Source organism: Oncorhynchus nerka, linkage group LG14 (genome assembly GCF_034236695.1).
Source record: "Oncorhynchus nerka isolate Pitt River linkage group LG14, Oner_Uvic_2.0, whole genome shotgun sequence".
NCBI classification, from domain to species: Eukaryota; Metazoa; Chordata; class Actinopteri; order Salmoniformes; family Salmonidae; genus Oncorhynchus; species Oncorhynchus nerka.
The window spans coordinates 98290139-98295225 of NC_088409.1; the positions used below are offsets into that span (position 1 = coordinate 98290139).

General features: G+C 45.8%; 1 pseudogene; it reads left to right on the top strand.

Annotated features, from left to right (window-relative positions):
* Positions 1 to 1722: 1722 nt before the first annotated feature.
* On the top strand, positions 1723 to 3006 carry LOC115126471 (olfactory receptor 52D1-like; annotated as a pseudogene).
* The last annotated feature ends 2081 nt before the right edge of the window (positions 3007 to 5087 follow it).

Consider the following 5087-nt stretch of genomic DNA (forward strand, 5'->3'; position numbering starts at 1 on the left):
AGGGTTAGGGTTAGGGACAGGAGGGAAGGGTATTTAAGGGTTAAGGGATAGGGACAGGAGGGAAGGGTATTTAAGGGTTAAGGGTTAGGGACAGGAGGGAAGGGTATTTAAGGGTTAGGGTTAGGGACAGGAGGGAAGGGTATTTAAGGGTTAAGGGATAGGGACAGGAGGGAAGGGTATTTAAGGGATAGGGACAGGAGGGAAGGGTATTTAAGGGTTAGGGTTAGGGACAGGCGGGAAGGGTATTTAAGGGTTAAGGGATAGGGACAGGAGGGAGGAGCCTCCTTTAACCCCGGGTTAGGGCCTCCTACCCCTAGGGTACAGGCCGGAAGGGTATTCAGAGCCTCCTAGGGACAACCCCGGGTATTCAGGGCCTCCTACCCCTTAACCCCGTCTGGTATTCAGAGCCTCCTACCCCTTAACCCCGTCTGGTATTCAGAGCCTCCTACCCCCTAACCCCGTCTGGTATTCAGAGCCTCCTACCCCCTAACCCCGTCTGGTATTCAGGGCCTCCTACCCCCTAACCCCGTCTTGTATTCAGAGCCTCCTACCCCTTAACCCCGTCTGGTGTTCAGAGCCTCCTACCCCCCCGTCTGGTATTCAGAGCGTCCTAACCCCTCTGGTATTCAGAGCCTCCTACCCCCTAACCCATCTGGTATTCAGAGCCTCCTACCCCCTAACCCCATCTGGTATTCAGAGCCTCTGGTATTCAGAGCCTCCTACCCCTAACCCCGTCTGGTATTCAGAGCCTCCTACCCTTAACCTCCTACCCCTAACCCCGTCTGGTGTTCAGAGCCTCCCCTACCCCTAACCCCGTCTGGTATTCAGAGCCTCCTACCCCCTAACCCCGTCTGGTATTCAGAGCCTCCTACCCCTAACCCCGTCTGGTATTCAGAGCCTCCTACCCCCTAACCCCATCTGGTATTCAGAGCCTCCTACCCCTTAACCCCGTCTGGTATTCAGAGCCTCCTACCCCTAACCCCGTCTGGTATTCAGAGCCTCCTACCCCGTCTGGTATTCAGAGCCTCCTACCCCCTAACCCCGTCTGGTATTCAGAGCCTCCTACCCCTTAACCCCGTCTGGTATTCAGAGCCTCCTACCCCTAACCCCGTCTGGTATTCAGAGCCTCCTACCCCCTAACCCCGTCTGGTATTCAGAGCCTCCTACCCCTTAACCCCGTCTGGTATTCAGAGCCTCCTACCCCTTAACCCCGTCTGGTATTCAGAGCCTCCTACCCCTAACCCCGTCTGGTATTCTGGGCCTCCTACCCCTAACCCCGTCTGGTATTCAGGGCCTCCTACCCCTAACCCCGTCTGGTATTCAGCGCTCCTACCCCTTAACCCCGTCTGGTATTCAGAGCCTCCCCCTAACCCCGTCTGGTATTCAGCGCCTCCTACCCCTTAACCCCGTCTGGTATTCAGAGCCTCCTACCCCTTAACCCCGTCTGGTATTCAGCGCCTCCTACCCCTTAACCCCGTCTGGTATTCAGAGCCTCCTACCCCTTAACCCCGTCTGGTATTCAGAGCCTCCTACCCCTTAACCCCGTCTGTGTTGTTGTTTTGGATCTGCATTGCGTCACTATGTGTTGTTGTTTTGGATCTGCATTGCGTCACTATGTGTTGTTGTTTTGGATCTGCATTGTGTCACTGTGTTCTGTTATTTTGGATCTGCATTGCGTCACTATGTTTTGTTGTTTTGGATCACTGTGTTTCTGTTGTTTTGGATCTGCATTGTGTCACTGTGTTCTGTTATTTTGGATCTGCATTGCGTCACTATGTTTTGTTGTTTTGGATCTGCATTGCGTCACTGTGTGTTCTGTTGTTTTGGATCTGCATTGCGTCACTATGTGTTGTTGTTTTGGATCTGCATTGCGTCACTATGTGTTGTTGTTTTGGATCTGCATTGCGTCACTATGTGTTGTTGTTTTGGATCTGCATTGCGTCACTATGTGCTCTGTTGATTTATAAAAGCTGATGTAATGAAGGTACAATATAACTTCTTCTTGCAACAAACTGTCATTCTAGTGAAAATGTTTTCTTTGTGATTTATCCATTGTAGTGACTTGTGGTTCTGAGGTTAGCATGGAAAGCTCACCAAGCAACGTCTCTCACCAAACCCTCTACATGAATGGATTCTGCAGTCTTCTACAGTATCGTCCTCTTCTCTCCCCCCTCTCTGTTTGGTTTTTGTTTACTCTCTAGTTGCTAACTCTGCTCTTATTCTAGTGATTACCAAACAACACACGTTACACGCTCCTATGTATATCCTTATAGGAGCCATATCAGCTCTGGGCATTGCTATTGATGTTTGTACCCAGGATGCTGATTAGTTTCCTATTTAACATTAACTTGATTTCCAGAGTGAGGAATGTCTTGTTCAGATGTTTTGCATTCATTACTGTGCCTGTTTTCAATCCACTATCTTACTGGGGATGGCTATAGATCGTTACGTTGCCATCTGTCTTCCTCTGAGATACAACGACTATATCAACGTGACTCATTCTCTTATTTTCAACGCTGTGTTTGTGATTCGAAACACTGTTGTGATTATTGGTTTGATAATACCTCTTAAATTTTGGCCAATACGATGTACCATTGTTTTGTGAGCACACATCAGTGGTAAGTCTGGCTTGTGGTAACGTTTCCAGTAACTACATTGCCGGTATAGTGGCCTTCTGCATACCGACTACCGACTGTATATTCATAGTGTATGCCTATGTGCTCATCTTTATGGCTATATTGAAATCACCATCAGGAGATTCGCGGCAGAAGGCCATTGATACCTGCAGTACTCATATCATGGTTATTTGTGTTGCCTATTTAAGTGCAATGACAGCGTTCATTGGCTATAGGGTGAACGCTGTCCCTCCTGATTTCCCGCGTGTTTATTAGTCTGATGTATCTTCTAGTTCCTGGCTGTTTTAATCCTGTCATATACGGTTATAGAACTAAAGAGATTAGAGTTCACTTGCTTAAATATTTTACATGTAATAAAATAGACTTGTGATAATTGACTTGTGTTGTACTGAATACAATAAACCATGTTGTACTTGGAAATATAGTTTTTTATTTTTATTTAAATTGATGTCTGTTTCAAACCTTGTTATTCATCTTTATGTGGGATCAGTTGAGTCTGATGTTCAGAGTGATGCAAGTAGCCTCGCATGAGTCTCGTGCGAAGCGGCTCGCAGGAGCAGGAGCCTATTTCCTGTTTCTGTAGCGGGTGGTGCTTGATGTACCAGTACACCCCCTGGACAGTACACTAGTCTATTTCCTGTTTCTGTAGAGTGAGGCAGCTTGATGTACCAGTACACCCCCTGGACAGGACACTAGTCTATTTCCTGTTTCTGTAGCGGGTGGTGCTTGATGTTCAAGTACACCACCCGGACAGGACGCTAGTCTATTTCCTGTTTCTGTAGAGTGAGGCAGCTTGATGTACCAGTACACCCCCTGGACAGGACACTAGTCTATTTCCTGTTTCTGTAGAGTGAGGCAGCTTGATGTACCAGTACACCCCCTGGACAGGACACTAGTCTATTTCCTGTTTCTGTAGAGTGAGGCAGCTTGATGTACCAGTACACCCCCTGGACAGGACACTAGTCTATTTCCTGTTTCTGTAGAGTGAGGCAGCTTGATGTACCAGTACACCCCTGGACAGGACACTAGTCTATTTCCTGTTTCTGTAGAGTGAGGCAGCTTGATGTACCAGTACACCCCCTGGACAGGACACTAGTCTATTTCCTGTTTCTGTAGAGTGAGGCAGCTTGATGTACCAGTACACCCCCTGGACAGGACACTAGTCTATTTCCTGTTTCTGTAGAGTGAGGCAGCTTGATGTACCAGTACACCCCCTGGACAGGACACTAGTCTATTTCCTGTTTCTGTAGAGTGAGGCAGCTTGATGTACCAGTACACCCCTGGACAGGACACTAGTCTATTTCCTGTTTCTGTAGAGTGAGGCAGCTTGATGTACCAGTACACCCCCTGGACAGGACACTAGTCTATTTCCTGTTTCTGTAGAGTGAGGCAGCTTGATGTACCAGTACACCCCCTGGACAGGACACTAGTCTATTTCCTGTTTCTGTAGAGTGAGGCAGCTTGATGTACCAGTACACCACCCGGACAGGATGCTAGAGCCGCAGGGCCTTACCCACCAAATCTATCTCCTTAATGCTAAGTGCCAAGCAGAAACAGATTGTACAATTTTTACAGTCATGGGTTTGACTTGGCCCCCGGGGATCGAACTCCCAACTTTTTAATATCAGAGAGGACACTCTGACTATAAGAACACTGAGTTGGTAGTTAAGAGTGATAGGTTGTTTTTCAATTTTTTGAGTTTAAACTGCAAATGGAAGAGAAGACTGCTCCTCAGACTCTCTCGTGTTACCGTCTTTTAAAGGGGCAGGTGAACATTTGTCTTATCTTTGATATTTTCGTTAAAAGTCTCAGTTAACAATAAATTTAAAAAAAATGCAATTAAACAATACGGCACATTACTTCTTATGAGTAATACATTTAAATGTATTGTTGTTGTTTTTTGAAACATTACAAAGCATACTCATCTGTTTTGGGGTTTTGCTTGTGTAAATTTAGCGTCAAAAAACAAATCGAAGTGGCTGGTTGACCCAAAAAAGTTAATTTAAGTCCTAGTCCCATGCCTATATTTATTTTAAGATAAAGCAAAGAAATTATTGTCACCTCAAAACTACTTCATAGTTGCAGAATAAAAAGGGTGTAGAGATTACAAGAGTGGAAAACAACTGCAACAAAATGTACACTATGACCTCACAAAGATTGTGCACGCATAATTTAAACACCTAATTACAACGTGAAACGGTTTCACATATACCTGAATAACATCTGACACCAAATAAAATACAACAGACAAAAAAAATCCGAGCACATTTTTCCATTCAGTCCGTCAGCTGGACTAAAGTTCCTTTAAGAAAAAATCAAGTTATTCTTAAACTACATCAGAATAATCTTCCTTTACATGTGCAGATCGGTGGACAAAGACACAGGACAGGACAGTAAGGCTGTTGTTGATAATCGAAGACACAGGACAGGACAGTAAGGCTGTTGTTGATA